The sequence below is a fragment of the Diabrotica undecimpunctata genome, chromosome 3 (genome assembly GCF_040954645.1).
Source record: "Diabrotica undecimpunctata isolate CICGRU chromosome 3, icDiaUnde3, whole genome shotgun sequence".
NCBI lineage: Eukaryota > Metazoa > Arthropoda > Insecta > Coleoptera > Chrysomelidae > Diabrotica > Diabrotica undecimpunctata.
In genome coordinates, this window is record NC_092805.1 from 67,248,225 (window position 1) to 67,270,262 (window position 22,038).

A 22,038-nucleotide genomic window follows, 5' to 3' on the forward strand; every position below is an offset into this window, starting at 1 on the left:
CAAAATATACTCCACCCTCATACGAGATGGTGCAGTGCCGTTTCTTACCAATAAACCATCCCTAATATGCATATCTAGAAGTTTTTCTAGAGTCTTCAGTACGAATGACATCAAACTTATCGGCCTCAGGAACTTAGTTTTTTCCTGTCTCGTTTTGCCAGGTTTAAGTGTAAAAGACACCCTTAATAGTCCCCATGCTTTTGGTATGTACCCCAGTCTTAAGCAGGCCGCAAACTCGTACATAATTTTTTGTAAAGGTCATTTACCTTCTTTAGAAATGTTATAAATGCGCATTTTTTCGTTCTTACTAAGATGGTTTATGCGAATTTCTTGTTCCCTCAGTTTGATCGTTGTTGTGTCATCTACTGTACCAATCGCGCGATGAAGAGTAGATGTCTCCGCCTGCACCTGAAAATAAGTTCTTAAATTAGTAATCTGTTTTACTAATTGCGCGCTTATATCGACAAGTCCTCGTTCTCCTAAATATCGCGGCAACGTCGTTCTTTCTACTGCACTTCGAGGATCGTGTTTTTGTGCCTTTGTGAGGTGTGTTCGTACTTTTCACTGAAGAGTTTCTATATCCGTTTTATTTCACGTAATAATCACTGATGCTGTAGAGAGAGTAGCAACACTGAAATGGAACTGGGCAGGTCACGTGGCTCGAATGACAGATAATAGATGGACAAAGCGGATACTGGAATGGAGACCAAGAGATGATGCCTACCGAAGCAGAGGTCGTCCACCAACACGTTGGACTGACGATCTAAAACGTTGTCATAGGAATTGGATGCAAGAGGAACAAGATCGAAATAGGTGGAAAATTATGAGGGAGATCTATGTCCAGCAGTGGATAAGCGAAGATTGAATGATGAATAATCACAAATGAGTAGCTAAGCGCTGAAAATGCGTGGGTGTTTAATGCCTTAAACAAATTTGTACTATTAAGATGTGTTAAGATTAACTCTGAAGTTTATTCAATTTTCATTTGTTTATGGTCAACTTTCCGCGCTTGCTTTACTCCTAGATATTTATTCATGTTATTTTCGCCCATCGCCTCGATGTTCTGGCCATTTAGCATATCGAATCCTCCGTTCTGAACCTTTCCTTGACTATATTTAGTACACGATACTTGTCTAGTCCAAAGTGCATAAAGAAGCCATTAGTTTCAAATTATTCATATGCACAGATGATTAAGCTTTGCCCCTAGAGTATTGTTGTTTTTAATGCTAAAACCGGAGTCAGTGGAATTCAATAGCTGGGATAGTGGGTTCATCGCTAGACAGAACCACAGTGGACTCAGCGAGTCTCCTAGGAATAGGCCGCGGTTAATTGCGATAGTTTCCGTTTCGATATTGTTTTCACCAGATATTTGGAGGTGAATTTTAGTCTTCCAATATGTCATTATATGTCTTAAGAAGGTCACTATATTATCATCGATTTTATATATTCTTAATATATCTACCAGCCATTAGCAAGAGCAGCTGGTGTGAAAAGTTGATTTCCCTAAAACTCCTGGATTTGTTCTTGGCTTGGGTATGATTTATTGGCACTTTCGACAGTGGAATTAAGTTTTCGATAGAACGCCTTCTCGGCATGCTCAAAAAACGCATTGTCACATTTCCTGCTGTTACTAACTTTGTACCTCCTTAGTCGTCCTGAATAAACGGAGAGTTTTTGTTTTAATGTATCCAGGCACTGTTGGGCTGTGTTGTTTTCTGGATCATTTTGTGAGTGTCTTGCAATGCTCAGCATGATTTGTTTAGCTCTTTTAATGACTTTTCTACTTGTTATCCCTCGTATATATTCTGTCATTTGACCAATGTCCCTACGCAATAATTCAATCTTGTTTAGAGGCCGTTTTTCCAGGATGCAACTCTGTTATCTGTCTTTTCGACGGTACCCCGTCGTGTTCTGGTCTTAATTTCCATTACATTAGCTGTTGCTGTTGCTGCACAGTAAATAAGCATGTGCAAATATTCCAGCGTATGGTCTTCTGCGACGTACATAATTGTGTAGGACTTCAGTATTCATAATTTGTAACAGAGCACCTAGTTTTTTAGAAGAGTTTATTTTTGGTTGCGGTGGTCTGCTAAGTGGATTTGTTCCATTAAACTCTTGTACAGAACGTGCTATTTCGCTTACCCGGATATCGCGTAACTCGTTGTCCTGTTGTGTATTATCAGGTTGTGTTTCTTGTATGGCAAGCTCAGCAATTTGCTCATGTATTTCATTAGGGATTTGATCCACATTTACCTCTTGGTTGTTAATCTCCCGTTCGACTTCGCTTCTGATGGTATTGCGTCTAGTCTCTGGGATAAGATTGTTTCTTATAATAACCGGGTATTGATCTGTAACTCGTTGTTCAGTTACTTGAATTTCTGGGTACTCACTGCAAAATTCGGCATAGAGATTTTGTCGATACCCGATCGTTTCCTGACCGAGGTTTGTCACCTGGTAATAGAAGCGCAAAATATTTTCATTTATGGTCATAGTCCATTTCATGCGTTGCCTCTGTCGTCCCGATTGAGAAAGCGCCGGCTGATGTTCCAGCGCAGCACCTTCAGCGAGTGGAGCTCTTATTGTTGTTTAGCTCCCTTGTAGTTGTTTTTGTTGTTGGGATGTAGCTGATTGTATGACAGGGGCCCGCGTCCTTAACACCCTGCCACCGACGTCCTGCATGCTGTCACGTCTAGCGCCGGCTCCAGACGTGCCCTGGCGATCCCCAGGCAGCGACCCTAAACATAAATCAATAATCTCCATTTTCATGGGTGTGCAATTTATACTTAATGCCAGGTGTCAGTTTTTGTTCCACGGCATGTATCCCTGCTACCCTCTATTTATTGGTTCTAAGAATACCCAGAGAGTATCCCCCATTCGCAGGGGGTCGCGCCTGATAGAAGAACTGACATAAAACTTCCACGGGTTTTTTATTATTATTATCCAAATTTAGCTATACGGCTCACACTCCCTCTAAGGGGAAAATTCACTCATCACAGATACCTACGGTATCAAAAGGATTAAGCTCTGGTATGACTCTTTCCATGTTATCGAGTCCTAGGTGATTTGGTACGTCGTTGTATCTCCCAAAAATTTTCGCACGCATCTGGACGTCGAAAGTAGCACAGCTTTCTGCATGATCTTATATAGTGGTTCATTTAGACCCAGCTTTTTTATGTTTTCTAGGAGGTTCTTCGGAATGACTCCAGTGGTAGAAAGAATAATAGGTATCGTCTGAGTACTTTCCATTTTCCATTGTCTCTTTATTAGTATTTCCAGATCTCTGTACTTGGCGATCTTTTCGTTGTACTTAACACGCAGCTTATTGTTGTTAGGTATCGCCACATCGATTGGTGTTGTTTGTCTCGTTAGTTTATTAATTAGCACGAGATCTGGTCTATTATGTGCTACAGTTTGGTCTGTGAGCACAGTGCGATCCCAGTATAGCTTTTGTCATTTTCAAGCATTTTGCCAGGGACGTATTGATTAAGGAAGATGGTCTGTTTGGAGGAGTCCCAATTTGTCAGCTAGTTCTTGGTAGATAATCTTTCCTACTGAGTCATGGCGTTCTTTATAATCAGTACCGACAAATGCCTGGCAGCCACCGGTAAGATATGGATGGTTTCTTGAGCTTGGTATCCATATCGGCATTTGTCATTTTGGACTTGAGGATCTATAACAATATATTTCAGGTAATTTTTTGTTCGAATGACCTGATCCTGAATGGCAAGTAGGAAACCTTCAGTCTCGGGAAACATATTTCCTGATGTCAACCAATAGTGAAAAGTGTTCTTACTTTCCGCTGAAGACCCTCTATATCTGTTTTTGACCACTTTATAATACCAAATGAGTAGCTCAGCGCGGAACAGGCCTAGGTATTTAATGCCTTAAACAAATTTTTACTGTTAAGATATGACCAATTTAGTTGTCTTACTCTTCGTACGAACTTAGTTCGGTTTTCATTTGTTTATGGTCAATTTTTCGCTCTTGCTTTACTCCGAAATATGTATACATATCATTTTCACCCTCCATGTTTTGGCCATCTTGCATACCGAAACCTCCGGACCTAACCTTTCCTCTGACTATATTTAGTATACGGCACTTGTCTAGTCCAAAATGCATACTAATATCATTTAAGAAAGTTTCTACAGTTTTTAGCATCTGATCTAAGTGGTTTCGATTGGAAGCCATTAATTTCAAATTATCCATATACAACAGATGATTAAGCTTCGCCACAACAGTATTGTTATTTTGATGCTAAAACCTGAGTCAGTGGAGTTCAGTAGCTGAGATAGTGGGTTCATCGCTAAACAGAACCAAAGAGTTCCCCTGGAAAAGGCCCCGGTTAATTGGAATATCTTCAGTTTCGATGTTGTTTTCACCGGGTATTTGAAGGTGAATTTTAGTCTTCCACTCCGTCGTTACATGCTTTAAAAAGGTTACATATTATCAATCATCGACTTTATATATTTTCAATATATCTATAAGCCATTCATGCGGTACTGAATCAAAGGCCTACTTGTAGTCAATAAAGGCTGTGAAAAGGTTCCTTTTTTTGGTGTACGCCTGGTTGGAAATGACTGAGTCAATTATAAGTTGTTCTTTGCAGTCCATGGAACCCTTAGCGTATCCTTTCTGTTGAGGCTCTATGATATTGTTTAGAGAACAGCGTTGGTAGATACGCTGGGCTACACAAGCTGTGACCAATTTGTACAAAGTTGGAAGACAAGTAATTGAGCGGTACTTGGGTGGATCTTAGGTGTTATTTTGATCCTTCGGTATTAGATAAGTGGTTCCCTGAGTAAGAAATGATGGTATTTCCTGTAAATTAGAAATAACATGATTAATTAATACTGTTAAAAGCTCGTGTACACTCCAAAACTTCTTTACCCAGAAGTTTTGAACTCCGTCTGGTCCAGGAGATTTCCAGTTATGAAGCTCTTTAATAATGTTCGAGACTTCTTCAATGGTGAAAGGCTCATAAGGAATATTGGTGTAGTGTTGACAGTTGTTCGTTGTTTCTTCAATCCATCCAGCATTGTTGTTATGCGTAGCTGCCGTCGAAAGTTGGTTTCCCCAAGACGCATGAATTTCTTCTTGGCTTGGGTAGGATTTATTTTCAAATTCTACACTGGTATTCAGTTTCCTATAGAAAGCCTTCTCTGCATGTTCAAAAAGTATATTGTCGAATTTCCGATTTTTACTAACTTTGTGTCTCCTTAGGTGACCTGAATAAACGGATAGTTTTTGTTTTAATGTGTCCAGGCATTGTTGAGCTGTGTTGTTTTCTGGATCATGTTGTGAGTGTCTGGGAGTGTTCAGAATTATTTCTTCAGCTCTTTTAACTATTTTTCGAGTTCTTACTACTTAAATGTATTCCGGAATTTGTCCAATATCTCTACGCAATAATTCAATTTTCCTGAGCAGTCGTTTTTCCCAGGATGCAATTCTGTTTTCAGTCGTTCCGATATTTGTACCCCGTCGTGTTTTGATTTTAATGCCCATAACATTAGCAATTGTTGTTGCTAGTAGAAAGGGTCCCACTTCACTCCACTTTGACCTTTGACCCCAGCCGTCACAAGCCCCGTCCGCGCTCCGGTCACGCCCCGTAATGACGTCATAGTTTGATCGCTAGCCGTCACCGTCAGTAATTAGCCATTTTTAATATACATATTTTTGTATTTCAACTATTATCTATTAGTCGTCACTATCTATACTTAGCCAATTTTAATCCAAATTATTAAATTATTAATTATTATTAAAAATTCTATCTCGGGTAGGACTCGAACTCGCGACCATCCGCACCGAAGCTAAGCATGCACATCGCTAAGCCACGGAGGTTATTAATAACACGAGCCGATAATTGGTATAAAAAAATATAATAAATGTACATGAGATGCGAAGGAGTTGCACAGAGTGGTATGAACCGTACGCGCACCCGTTTAGCGCAGATAGTTTGATGTTAGGCATATTCTACATCATACGATTTATTTATAAACATTTAACATGGGTTATTAATATAAAAAGGTATAGACGTAAAGCCGTTTAACATAATACTGATATAAAAGGTTTACATTGTATAAATCTAACGTTTAATACTAAAAGTTTTCATAAGAGGGTGATGAACATTTCCACATAGGTCATCAAAAGGGGAGAGAGAGATATGCACAAACAAATTGATAAAAATGTAAAAAGCATGTTGATTATTAATTCGATATTACTTGTTAAAGTTGGCTGTGATAGGTCTCTATCTCCTGCACCAAAGCTAAGCATGCACACCTCTAAGATACATAGCCGTTTAACATAATCTGACAATAATATGTGTATATAAAAAACACCACGAAGTATTGCGCATATTGAATAATAAAAAAAAATAAATTGTAAAAAAAAGTCAAGTATATCACTAAAGGTAAATATTGTATAAGAACTTCAATATATAACAATAATGAAGTTGAGACGATAAATGATACCTATTAAGTTACCAATGTTAGTTTTCTAAATACATACGGCGTATTCTTCACCCATAGTCACGTCTTACTCAACTGTCTGCCAAACACTTAATGATTTGAAAAATTGATGCGGATCTATATAAAGTGTTGATCAAATACATCGATAAACTGATCTAAAGCTTTTTACTAAAAGGTAAACATCTGTTACGCGATCCAACGCATGTCTAACATATTCTGCCAACCGCGCTATATTAATATACTTAAAACGTAGTTTCAACGCTTAAACATCAGCTAACAGATATCTAACGCGATCTAACATATAGCAGACGTATAGCAGAATCAATCTAACTCATATCAGACGTATACCAGACGCAAGATGGGACAGAACAATCGCTAAAGAAAATCTGTCGGAAAAACGAAATTTGTCAGAGCAAGAAATGAAAGAATCATAAGAAATTATGTGCGTTAAACACAGAATAACGAAGGACATCACAACTACGCTGGTATGGACACATTCAAAGAATAGGCGACAACAGAATAACAAAAAGTATTATAATGGACACCACAGGAAAAACGAGGGAAATGCAGGTCAACAACTACTATACATAAATATATAAAACTCATCTGAGCAGTCATTACATCCACTACTGTACATAAATCTCCAATATGACCATTTTTCGATATGTTGCATATTATATTATTTAATCTTCAACAATTACCATTTTACAGTGATATTCAGATATAATGCATTTATGTCGAAGACTAACCAACGAATGGTTACCATTCATACATTATGTTCAAACAAACTAACGTGCCGAAAGACCATTACATTATATCTTCGTTGTTATTTATCTGATTTTGAAATTTGAAAGTGTCTGAAATTATACTGAAAGTGTAAATATTTGCATACTATAGTTTATCTACGACGAGCAAGTAATTTATTGTTTTAAAGTGGATAATGAACATTGGTCTCTGTAAGAATATATGTTGATCATAGACGGTTCTTCGATAGCCATCAGGCAACAATTTCCCCTGATCATGTTCATAAAACATACGAAATGCACTGTATATACCTAACCCTAGTTGACAGCGAACTTTGCAGGTCCCGTCTCACGATCAACTAATAGGTTTAAGTACAACTCCCTTCGTGAAGATACACAGGCGTGAATCGTGAAGGAAAAAGTCGACCATCCTTTTTATACTCCGTAAAGGACTATCAAATATTCAAGGTTAAGATATTTCAGGTATATTAACAAAGAAAAATTAAATTAAATAAATTTTTAGAGTATATATAGTTATAGAGTATACAGTCGGTCCGCCGGATCTTTGCACAAGTATGACATTATTCACGAATTATTTTTTATGTTACGTCTCTTTCCTACTCACAGAAACTAAAACTATTAACTTAAACCGCCTGTCCATACACAACACCATGCATTGAACAAAGACAGCCATAGAACAATGATCGCTGATTGATTCGTCTACTGACAATTGACATGACAATTGGAAATTTTGTTTTGACAGAGTGTAATATTTTTATAAATTATTTTCGTTTGATTTAAATAATCAATTCTTTTTCATACTTTAAATATACATATTTTTAACAAACAGTTGTTATAACGACTAACCCTTACCTTCGTGTTCAATTTATTAAGGTAAGAATTCATGTATTAGCTAATAACGAATAATAAATTTTTTTAACCTCTAAATTGACATTAATTATTTAAATATAGCTAAAACTACGTCAACGGACAATATGAAATATTTTTAAAGGTTTTTATTTTTAGAGTATGCCTGGCAAGCCTTTAACTTCTCAAGCTTAGCAACTTGTGTTGAATGTGTTGGAGTATTTCGAATTAGAAAAAGTAAATGGAGGGCCTTTGGAGCCATTTTCGTATGTTCAACAGGTAACATATTGAAATGTATGTTCGTTTATGAAAATCATTAAACAATTCTTTATTTAAGAGAGTAGCTGCTGCATTAAAAATATAACGACGAACAGTATGTACAATTATTAAAAGGAAAGAAAATAATCACATTCTTTCAAAGCCAGGCAAAAGTAGACCTCGTCCGAAAAACAAAACAACTGATCTGTCTGAGGGATCAAAAATGGCAGTGCGTAATACAGTATACGACATGTACCAACAAAGTAAGTAGTTAAAAATTTCTTCAATCTGAATTTGATATACCATAAGATAATGGTATCATGTACCATGATAACCAGAAGGTACTTTTTAATCAATACTTTATATAAATGTATGTTGTAAAAAAGATTGTTGAGAGTAGTTTAAGAAAATTTCTGCTGAATACATTAATGGATATTAAGTCAATTTTCTTGTGAGTTTTTTAATTTGAAATAATTTATAGTTTTATAAAATCAAAGTATTACTTCTTTTTCATTGAACTAGTTATAACAGTGTGGTTTATTCTGTACTTATCTGTTCTTTTTTTTTTTAGAGAAACATGTTACTCTGCAAAGTATAAGTAATGAATTAAGGGATAAAGAAGTTGCATTTATTGGCAAAACATCTGTTAGCATGAACTACTAAAAGGACACGGCCATGAAGTGTTGAGACTACCTCCTTATCACTGTGAATTCAACGCTATTGAATTAATTTGGGCAAACTGCAAGTCATATTACAATAAGAATCTTGGTAGAGATGGACATTCTGATAATGCTGTTATAAATATGTGGAAAGAGGCACTAAACCAATGTAACACAGAAATTTGGGAAAAATGTGTGAAACATACTCATGAAATTATTACAAAGTGGTATATCCGAGAAAAAAATATGGTTGACACTAACATTAAACCAATCATAATAGACACTGGTAATATGAGTGGCTCAGATTCTGACAGTGAAGAATTCTTAAATTTATGATTGGCTACATGGCTGTATAGTGTATGAGGCTTCAATAAATATTTAAATTATATTATTGTTATAATAAATTCTTTTTTACCCAGCTCAAGTTTTCTATTTTTTAATTTATTATGCATAGATTTCTTTATTTGAAGTTCGTTGTGTTAATTTTTGTATGACCATTTTTTAAAACAAAGTGATTACTTAAGTCTGAAAACCATATTTAACACTGAATAAACAAAATTATCAAGATGATGGAGCACTGGAGTAGATTTATATTCAGTTTTTTAGATCTTCTTGTAGTGTCTACCCGTTTCGGATATTGGCGACTATCATGACAATTTGTACTTTGCACACTGCTGGTCTGAAAATATTTGTTGTGTTGAACCACATACATAGATTCTTCAGCCAGGAAATCCTTCGCCTTCCTGAGCCTCGTTTTCCATCTACTTTTTCCTGTAAAATTAGTTGCAGCAATTCATATATTTCGTTGTTGCTAATGATGTGACCAAGGTATTCTATTTTGGCTGTTTTTATTGTGGTTATCAGCTGTTTTTCTTTTTCCATTCTTAATAAAACGTCCTGATTAGTAACGTGACCGGTATAAGATATCTTCAGGATTCGACGATAAAGCCTCAATGTTCCTGCAGGTAGTGTCTGTGAAAGTCCACGACTCAACTCCGTACAATAGTATACGAAAGATATAACATGGTAGTAACCTGATTTTTATGGGTGTGAATAAATCATGACATTTGAATAGCTTAGCCATTTTTGAAATGTAGATTTGGCTTTCTCTATCCTACATTTAATTTCTAAGGAATGGTCCCAATTTTTACTCTTTCTGTTCATTAACCTGAATGCTTTATGGTAATCAATGAAGCATGCATATGTATTGCAGTTCACATCTCTAAATCGTTGAAATAGCCTTTTTATGCTAAAGAGAGCCTCTCTCGTACCCACTGCATTCCGAAAACTAAACTTTGTACTACGGCTGAATTTTTCTTCGCACAGTCTATATATTCTTTGATGTATGATTTTTAGAAATATCTTTAAAAGATGGTTCATTAAGCTGATGGTCGGCAAATCACTGCAGGATACGGATTTTGTTTTCTTTGGTACAGCAATAAACGTCGGCGTGACTTCAGCCATGTTCTTGGTTCATTAAATATTTTTATTAGGAGTTGAGTACCGTTGGTGTTAAATAGTTTTATGATCAGCATGTGCATTGTCAGGTCCAGGAGCTTTGCCATCTTTTGGTTGTAATATTGCCTTTTCCACTTCATTTGATGTGATTTGTAAGTGGTCATTACATATGTGGGATGGAGGTTGTTGGGATCTACTATCATCAGAGTTCTTTGATAAACTTGGTCCATATGCAAATTTCTTGATTTTTATCTGTGATGATGTTTCTCTGTTGATCTCGCAGTTTGTTAGCTGTATTTAATTTCTAAAGACCAGCTGCTTGTTTATGCATTTTAAACGTATCGTGTTTTTCTTTCAATAAATATATTTCTTCACACTGTGATTTTAACCAATTTTCTTGGGCCTTTCGTATTTGTGTTCTTATTTGTCTGTGAATATTGTTGTACATTCTTGTGTTGTTCTTTGATTTTTTTCTTTTTTCTTATAGAGAAGAGAAAGAAGAAGAGAAGAGAAGTATAAAAACGTCAATTGTAATATTAGCCATTTTCTAATTTTTATAATAATTCTTATAGCCGACATACGTTTGACTCACATGTTTTGATTGATTTCCTATAACAAGAATGATGACGATGTGCAAAGATCCGGCGGATCGACAATATATAGTTTTAGAATATATACTTTGGATGTGAAAATTGAAAGTAAATATATTATGTTATATAAAAGAAAAACTCAGCCATCGAGTAAAGACATGACTACCACAATACGCTACGGTAACTCTAAGACAGAGATGCTGTACATGGAATGATAGAAAAAATGTATAAATTATCTGATATAGAAAAACGTAAGACAGAAAGAAAGCATGGACAATAATGATATAAAATGTATAAAATATTTAACATAGAAACACTGCTGTACATAAATGCCAGCCGTAGTCCGTTTGAAGAGGTTTACTCTCCGGACACTGGAACTCACTTAAGCATGGGTGTATGTTACCTGAAGTAAAATATAATTAAAATATTAAACATCATATAATATTATCAACATCATGTACAATCTTTGGTAACATTTTTCATTTTAAAGGGTTTTTACCCAAATATTTTGGTGGCTCAGGCATGGTAACCTGTATTTTAACCTGATGATGGAACAGTTGTTCCGAAAACGTTCGTGCTTGTAATCTTGCCCTTTTAAGGGTTTTTATAAAATAAAATATACCCACATACAAAGACTAACCTCTTTTAATGTATAAAATATCTGACATAGAAACACGTAAGACAGAAATGCTGTATAGAACATGTGTAAAATATCTGACATAGAAACACGTAAGGCAGAAAGCATGGATAATAATGCTAGAAAATGTATAATATATCTGACATCGAAACACGTAAGACAGAAATGCTCCACATAAAATGATAGAAAATGTGTACAATATCTGACATAGAAACACGTAGGGCAGAGAGAATGGATAATAATAATTGAAAATGCATAAAATATATAACATAGAAACGCGTAAGGCAGAAAACATGGATAATAATGATGGAAAATGGATAAAATATCTGACATAGAAACACGTAAGATAGAAAGCATCGACAATAATGATGAAAAATGTATAAAATATCTGACATAGGAACGCGTACGAAAGAAATGCTGTACATAAAATGACAGAAATTGCGTAAAAGATCTGACATAGAACCACGTAAGACAGAAAACAAGGATAATAATGATGGAAAATGTATAAAACATCTGACATAGAAACACGTACTACAGAAAAGCTGTACATAAAATGATAGAAAAATGTATAAAATATCTGACATAGAAACACGTAAGAGAGAAAGCATCGACAATAATGACGAAAAATGTATAAAATATCTGACATAGGACACGTACGAAAGAAATGCTGTACATAAAATGACAGAAATTGTGTAAAAGATCTGACAGAAACACGTAAGGCAGAAAACATGGATAATAATGATGGAAAATGTATGAAACATCTGACATAGAAACACGTAAGACAGAAAAGCTGTACATAAAATGATAGAAAAATGTATAAAATATCTGACATAGAAACACGTAAGAGAGAAAGCATCGACAATAATGATGAAAAATGTATAAAATATCTAACATAGAAACACGTAAGGCAGAAAGCATGGATAATAATGATAGAAAATGTATAAAATATCTAACATAGAAACACGCAAGATAGAAATGCTGTACATAAAATAATAGAAAATGTGTAAAATATCTGACATAGAAACACGGCAGAAAGCATAAACAATAATGATAAAAAATGTATAAAATACAAACATAGAAACACTGCTGTACATAAAATGATAGAAAATATCTGACATAGAAACACGTAAGGCAGAAAGCATGGACAATAATGATGGAAAATGTATAAAATATCTGACATAAGAACACATAAGACAGAAATGCTGTACATAAAATAATAGAAAATGTATCAAATATCTGATATAGAAACACGTACAAAAAAGCTGTACATAAAATAATAGAAAATGTGTAAAATATCTATCATAGAAACACGTAAGGCAGAAAGCATGGACACTAATGATGGATAATGTATAAAATATCTGACATAGAAACACGTAAGGCAGAAAGCATGGATAATAATGATGGAAAATGTATGAAACATCTGAGATAGAAACACGTAAGACAGAAAAGCTGTACATAAAATGATAGAAAAATGTATAAAATATCTGACATAGAAACACGTAAGAGAGAAAGCATCGACAATAATGATGAAAAATGTATAAAATATCTAACATAGAAACACGTAAGGCAGAAAGCATGGATAATAATGATAGAAAATGTATAAAATATCTAACATAGAAACACGCAAGATAGAAATGCTGTACATAAAATAATAGAAAATGTGTAAAATATCTGACATAGAAACACGGCAGAAAGCATAAGCAATAATGATAAAAAATGTATAAAATACTAACATAGAAACACTGCTGTACATAAAATGACAGAAAATATCTGACATAGAAACACTTAAGGCAGAAAGCATGGACAATAATGATGGAAAATGTATAAAATATCTGACATAAGAACACATAAGACAGAAATGCTGTACATAAAATAATAGAAAATGTATCAAATATCTGATATAGAAACACGTACAAAAAAGCTGTACATAAAATAATAGAAAATGTGTAAAATATCTATCATAGAAACACGTAAGGCAGAAAGCATGGACACTAATGATGGATAATGTATAAAATATCTGACATAGAAACACGTAAGACAGAAATGCTGTATAGAACATGTGTAAAATATCTGACATAGAAACACGTAAGGCAGAAAGCATGGATAATAATGCTAGAAAATGTATAATATATCTGACATCGAAACACGTAAGACAGAAATGCTCCACATAAAATGATAGAAAATGTGTAAAATATCCACATAGAAACACGTAAGGCAGAAAGCATGAACAATAATGATAAAAACTGTATAAAATATCTATCATAGAAACACGTAAGGCAGAAAGCATGGACACTAATGATGGATAATTTATAAAATATCTGACATAGAAACACGTAAGGCAGAAAGCATGGATAATAATGCTAGAAAATGTATAATATATCTGACATCGAAACACGTAAGACAGAAATGCTCCACATAAAATGATAGAAAATGTGTAAAATGTATGACATAGAAACACGTAGGGCAGAGAGAATGGATAATAATAGAAAATGCATAAAATATATAACATAGAAACACGTAAGGCAGAAAGCATGGATAATAATTCTAGAAAATGAATAAAATATCTAACATAGAAACAAGTAAGGCAGAAAGCATGGATAATAATGCTAGAAAATGTATAATATATCTGACATCGAAACACGTAAGACATAAATGCTCGACATAAAATGATAGAAGATTTGTAAAATATCTGACATTCAAACACGTAAGGCAGAAAGCATGGATAATAATGATGAAAAATATATAAAATATCTGACATAGGAACACGTACGAAAGAAATGCTGTACATAAAATGACAGAAATTGTGTAAAAGATCTGACATAGAAACACGTAAGGCAGAAAACATGGATAATAATGATGGAAAATGGATAAACTATCTGACATAGAAACACGTAAGGCAGAAAACATGGATAATAATGATGGAAAATGTATAAAACATCTGACATAGAAACACGTAAGACAGAAAAGCTGTACATAAAATGATAGAAAAATGTATAAAATATTTGACATAGAAACACGTAAGAGAGAAAGCATCGACAATAATGATGAAAAATGTATAAAATATCTGACATAGGAACACGTACGAAAGAAATGCTGTACATAAAATGACAGAAATTGTGTAAAAGATACCCACATATACTCTAAAACTATATATACTCTATAACTATATATACTCTAAAAATGTATTTAATTTAATTTTTCTTTGTTAATATACCTGAAATATCTTAACCTTGAATATTTAATGGTGCTTTACGAAGTATAAAAAGGATGGTCGACTTTTTCCTGCACGGATTAACTCCTGTGTACCTTCACGAAGGGAGTTGTACTTAAACCTATTAGTTGATCGTGAGACGGGACCTGCAAAATGCGCTGTCAACTAGGGTTATGTATATACAATGCATTCCGTATGTTTTATGAACATGATCAGGGGAAATTGTTGCCTGATAGCTATCGAAGAACCGTCTATGACCAACATATATTCTTACAGAGACCAATGTTCATTATCCACTTTAACAATAAATTACTTGCTCGTCGTAGATATACTATAGTATACAAATATTTACACTTTCCTTTCGCCTTTCATTTAACGTCTCGTTCGTCAAAATCAGATAAATAACAACCACTGGTTGTTGGTTAGTCTTCGTCATAATTGGATTATATCTGAATATATATATATATATATATATATATATATATATATATATATATATATATATATATATATATATATATATATATATATATATATATATATATATATATATATATATATATATATGAAACGATTGCCGGCAACATGGCGACCCCTGCTTCAGCGACCTCCCGCCCACACTACTCAGGCCACGTCAGTTCAGACCACGTCAGCGCATACCGTTCCCGCGCATACAAGTATAAAAGCAGCCACACAGGGTAAGACCGGTTGTCACTCGACACTGAGGAGTAGGCAGATTGAGACCTCATTGCCGAGAGACAGTTCTTGCAATATAGAACACGATACTGGTACGTCTCGAGTGAGGGGAGTAGGCAGATTGAGACCCCGAACTCGAACCGAACCGAATTACTCTTGATAATGGCCGCAAAGTGGGTGCCGAAACATCGAGTTTTAAATTCTCAACGCGGTTCTTCCCGAGAACTCAGTAATTTTCATTTATCTGAACGCGCAAACTTATCCGGATATATATATATATATATATATATATATATATATATATATATATATATATATATATATATATATATATATATATATATATATATATATAATGGCTATACATCCCAGTGTGGGGTTAAACCGCAAATGCTTTCTAGATCCTATTTCTTAAGTGGATCAGTCTTTGTTGTTTATCTTATCTTCTTGACAATATCTCTCCATTTTTTTCTGTCCCTAGTTCTTCCTCTCCATTCTCTGACTCCTGCCCTTTGGAGATCTTCTTCAGCTTCTTGCAGCCACTTTGATCTCGGTCTTCCCCTTCTCTTTTTTCCTCCTGGATTCCATTCTATCATTGCGTATGTCACTGCCTCATCGCCTGCTCGCCAAATGTGACCTAACCATCTAACTCTGCATTGCTTTATTTTAGTTACGATGTCTTCCTTAAGTTCTTCCTTAATTTCTGCATTTGTTCTGCTTCTATATTCATTTTGCTCTGTTCTGATTGGTCCTAGTATGGTTCTCATAATCTTTCTCTCTGCTATGTCTTCTTCATCTTTTTTAACCATCGTCATTGTTTCTCCTGCATATAATAATATTGGCCTAATTATGGTGTTATAAATGATCATCTTACTTTTTTTAGTCAGTGTTTTGCTTTTAAGTAATCTTTTGTTTGCAAAATAAGCTTTATTCGCTGCTAATATTTTTTCTTTTATTTCGGATTTACTTATTGTAACTCCTAGGTATTTGAAGTATTCTACTTCTTCAAACTCAGAACTTCCTATTTTGATTTTTTCTTTCATTGGTTTTTTCCCTAATCTTAATATTTTTGTCTTTTCTAGATTTAATCTTAGCCCCATTACCTCCCCTTTCTCTCTTATTTCTTCTAGCATTTCTTTTATTATTTTTCTGTGTTCTTAGCAGTAATAGCAATATCGTCTGCATATGCAATTATTTGACCGCCTCTTGTTCTGAGATTTCCTTTATTTATATTTCGTAGTACATATTCTAATGCTAGATTAAATAGCGTTGTTGATAAGGCATCTCCTTGTTTCATCCCTTTATTTATAATGAATTCCTCTGTCTCTCTTCTTTGTGTCTTTGTGTTTATTTTTGTAGTTCTCATTGTCATTTCTATTAATTTTCTGAGTTTATGTGGAATTTTTAATTTTTTTAGTGCTATCGTTAATCCGTTCCTTTTAATTGAATCAAATGCCCGTTTGAAGTCTATGAATAACATTTCCAATTCTAATTTATACTCGTTGGCTTTTTCCATTATTTGTTTTATTGTGTGTATTGCATTTATTGTAGATCTTCCTTCTGTAAATCCACATTGGTACTGTCGTACTGTCTTCTTTGTGATCTTTGATAACCTCTTTTTTATTATTGATGTCATTATTTTATATGTTGTATTTAGTAACGTTATTCCTCTATAATTTTCACAGATTTGTTGGTCTCCCTTTTTATGTACTGTTATGATCTGCCCTACCTCCCAGTCCCCTGGCATTTTCTCTTCTTTCCATATATTTTTCAATAGTGCCAGTATTTTTCCCATTTTTCAGATATTTATCTGAATATCACTGTAAAATGGTAATTGTTGAAGATAAAATATATTATGTAACAAATCGAAAAATAGTCATATTGGAGATTTATGTATAGTAGTGGCTGTAATGACTGCTTAGATGAGATTTATATATTTATATATAGTAGTTGTTGACCTGCATTTCTCTCGTCTTTCCTGTGGTGTCCATTATAATACTTTTTGTTATTCTGTTGTTGCCTATTCTTTGAATGTGTAGATACCAGCGTAATTGTGATGTCCTTCGTTATTCTGTGTTTAACGCACATAATTTCTTATGATTCTTTCATTTCTTGCTCTGACTAGTGATGTGCTTAGAGGTTATTTTTAAATAACCGTTATAACCGTGGAAGTTATTTTCGGATAATTGTTATTTTAAACAGTTATCAGTTATTTAAGGTGTTCAAGTCAAAATCTGACCAAGTTCTTCTTGGAAGTCACAATATTTATATAAGCCGCTTAGAGTTTGTCCTTGAATAAGGGTCATAATACAAAATTTGTTTATTTTTATACCTCAAGGTAAAAATTGTACTTTCAAGAGAATACCACATTACCATCTGTACACGAACTGCTCGACTCACCTTATCACAGCGAGGGTAAAACTTATACTTATAAATTAAATTATTAACTAATGTTATAATTTCAAATAATTTTCATCTCCCTCCAAATCAAAGATAATTTTTATCTGCAAATACCAAGCCGCAATTTACATCTAACCATCCTAACCATCTTTCTACTATCTATAAAAATTTAAGAGGAATTTTGGCGTGGAAATATCAGATTATATTGTCGAAATAAAATATGGTAATCAAATTTCTAACTTTCTATGAAAGGCTAATTACTAATCGATTCATCCATTGCCTGTTCAGACTGTTATTCTCCTTATTTCTATTGTTGTCATCATATAACAATATAATGAATTTGCATTTTTTGTTGACATTAATTTTGATTTCGAAATAAATTATTTGAAATTGTTTAGAATTCTACCTTTTGCATTGTATCTTTTGTAAATCAAGTCCTGAACCAAGTTTGGAAATAAAACTGTTACTATGTCAGATATTGAAGCAATTGATAACGAGAAAAATTTTTAATGTTTTTTTAATTATGTCGAAATAATAAAATTTCAATAATGTTAAAAAATGCAGAATAAGTTAAATTCTGCTGTCTTAAAATTAATATATACCTATTTTTAGTTTGATATTAACAGTATTCATGTTAGGTATATACATTACTCACAAAAAGATAAATAAGTGGTCACTAAATAATTACTATATGTAATATGTCGTAGGTATCTACATCTACGGATATTTGTTACTCTCGCTTCTAAAACGTAATTTCCGCATTTTAACTGTCTGAATAACCGTGTACCAGAATAACCGTCTACCAGAATAACAGTCAATATTTTAATGCTAACGTTAATCTTTCCAGTAACTTACTTAGTAGTTACTCCAGTAACGTACATTATCGTTAAAGTTAAAATATTGACTGTTATTCTGATAGACGGTTATTCTGGTACACAGTTATTTAGACAGTTAAAATGCGGAAATTAAGCATAAGAAGTGAGTTCCTAATACCGGCCTGAGCTCGGTATGTTACAATACTATTAACACAATGATCGCTTAGTCAAGTAACTGACTTGATAAAAAAAAATAACTGAATAACTGGTAACTTACTTATTGGATAACTATTAGTCACTGTTATTTGTCAGTAACCAGTTATTAATAACAGTTCCTGTTATATCGTCACTTCTCTAGCTCTGACAAATTTCGTTTTTCCGACAGATTTTCTTTAGCGATTGTTCTGTCCCATCTTGCGTCTGGTACACGTCTGATATGAGTTAGATTGATTTTGCTATACGTCTGCTATATGTTAGATCGCGTTAGATATCTGTTAGCTGATGTTTACGCGTTGAAACTACGTTTTAAGTATATTAATATAGCGTGGTTGGCAGTATATGTTAGACATGCGTTGGATCGCGTAACAGATGTTTACCTTTTAGTAAAAAGCTTTAGATCAGTTTATCGATGTATTTGATCAACACTTTATATAGATCCGCATCAATTTTTCAAATCATTAAGTGTTTAGCAGCCAGTTGGGTAAGACGTCACTATGGGTGAAGAATATGCCGTATGTATTTAGAAAGCTAACATTGGTAACTTAATAGGTACCATTTATCGTCTCAACTTCATTATTGTTGTATATCGACGTTCTTATACAATATTTATCTTTAGTGATATACTTGACTTTTTTTTACAATTTATTTTTTTTATTATTCAATATGCGCAATACTTCGTGGTGTTTTTTATATACACATATTATTGTCAGATTATGTTAAACAGCTATGTAGCTTAGAGGTGTGCATGCTTAGCTTTGTTGCAGGATATAGAGACCTATCACAGCCAACTTTAACAAGTAATATCGAATTAATAATCAACATGGTTTTTACATTGTTATCAATTTATTTGTGAATCTCTCTCTCTCCCCTTTTGATGACGTATGTGGAAATGTTCATCATCCTCTTTTGAAAACTTTTAGTATTAAACGCTTGATTTATACAATGTAAACCTTTTATATCAGTATTATGTTTAACGGCTTTACGTCTATACCTTTTTATATTAATAACCCATGTTAAATGTTTATAAATTGTATTATGTAGAATATGCCTAACATCAAACTAACTGCGCTAAACGGGTGCGCGTTCGGTTCATACCACTCTGTGCAACGCTTTCACATCTCATATACATTTATTATATTTTTTTATACTAATTATCGGCTCGTGTTATTAATAACCTCCGTGGCTTAGCGATGTGCATGCTTAGCTTCGGTGCGGCTGGTCGCGAGTTCGAGTCCTACACAAGATAGAATTTTTTATTTAATAATAATTTAATAATTTGGATTAAAATTGGCTAATTATAGATAGTGACGACTAGTAGATAATAGTTGAAATACAAAAATATGTACAGTCTGTCCCAAACCCTTTTTTCAGTGCGTCACTAATTTTGACGTCATATGGGATTTTAAGAATGTCGAGAATTATTGCATGACATTTTAGTTAAATATAACAGTTGCAGGATCGTAATCTCTCTTTTTCTAATTGAAAATAATTTAATAATTTTAATATTAGTCTTTGTTCTTTCTCGATATATCTCGGCATATTTCAAATATTTTAATGACAATAAATATACAATTAAATTTTCGCTGTAAAATGTCTGATAATACTAACCTGGAATGACAATTATCATTTTATCAGTTGATATTGTGAAAGTACTGTCACGATCGAGACAATCTGCGTCAAATTATATTTATGCGCATCATTGATTGGATATATATTTAGCGTATTCTAAACTCCAACCAATTATATATCCGTAAGTAGAATTAGCTTTACGATAAATAATTTTCTAAGTTCTATGTATAATAATCACAGACTCACGTTTTTTTTCTGTCACTTCTAGCTTAATGTGTTAGAGAGAATTCGATCAACTATGACGCACTGAAAGAAGGATTTGGGACGAACTATAAATTAATTCATATTAAAAATGGCTAATTACTGGCGGTGACGGCTAGCGATCAAACTATGACGTCATCACGGGGCGTGACCGGAGTGCGGACGGTGCTTGTGACGTCTGGGGTCAAAGGTCAAAGTGGAGTGAAGTGGGACCTTTTCTACTGTTGCTGTGCAGTAAATCAGCATATGCAAATATTTTAATGTATGGGCTTCCACGATATAATTGGGTAGGACATCAGTGCCGGTATAAGCAATCCCCCCACTTACTGACCAACGGCTTAGGGCGGATGAGTGGTAGGGCATTCTTTTGTCCTGGGGTTGAGAAATCGGCTCCGAAGGCGGATGAATCAACAAATAATGGTCAACGGCATAAGAATGCAGAAGGCAAAGTGGCACCACTGCATTAACGGCTCATAGAGCACCCCCAGGAAAATCATCATAATTGACACTGTAATTGCAAACCGTTACTAATCAGGGAAAGCGGAGGCCAAGATTCGGCAGGAAAGGAGATGCATATTTATACCACGAGGCCTCTCAGGTCGTAAACATGCGAAAACCTCGTAAAGAAATCTAATTTTAGAATGTGCACATGGAATGTTAGAAGTCTGTTTGCGGCTGGGAAACTTGACAAGGCAATTTAAGAAATTAAAAAAATGAAAATAGATCTACTGGGAATCAGTGAAATGAGATGGCCAGAGTCAGGATCATGTAAAAAGGACGGAAGTGTATTATATTATTCCGGTAACGGCACAGAAGACCCGCATCACAAAAATGGTATAGTTATATTAGTAACATCAGAACTGAGTAAATATGTGACCAATTTCGTACCAGTCTCGGATAGAATAATATTACTCCAAATAAATACTCAACCATTTAAAACTAACATACTTCAAATCTATGCCCCGACTGCAGATAGAAAATATGATGATGAAGTCGAGAAGTTGTATGATCAGTTCCAAGACATCTTACATAAACTTAATAAACACGAAATTTTATATATTATAGGCGACTTCAATGCAAAAATTGGGGAAGATCAACGAGGTCAGACTGTATACTTATGGTCTAGGACAACCTAACGATCGAGGACAGAGATTGTATGAATTTTGTACAGAAAACGGTATGATCATTGCA

The 22,038-nt window shown here is 34.0% G+C and overlaps 1 protein-coding gene and 1 long non-coding RNA gene across 3 annotated transcripts in view; both read left to right on the forward strand.

The window, feature by feature from the left end:
• Window positions 1-22,038, forward strand: part of NO66 (Bifunctional lysine-specific demethylase and histidyl-hydroxylase NO66) — a 132,067-nt gene that overhangs the window by 69,502 nt on the left and 40,527 nt on the right. The gene's annotated exons all lie outside the window — the stretch shown is intronic.
• LOC140436881 (uncharacterized) lies at window positions 8,342-9,379 on the forward strand. The gene is made up of 2 exons (XR_011950318.1): window positions 8,342-8,595; window positions 8,904-9,379. It is a non-coding gene; the product is annotated as an uncharacterized lncRNA (long non-coding RNA).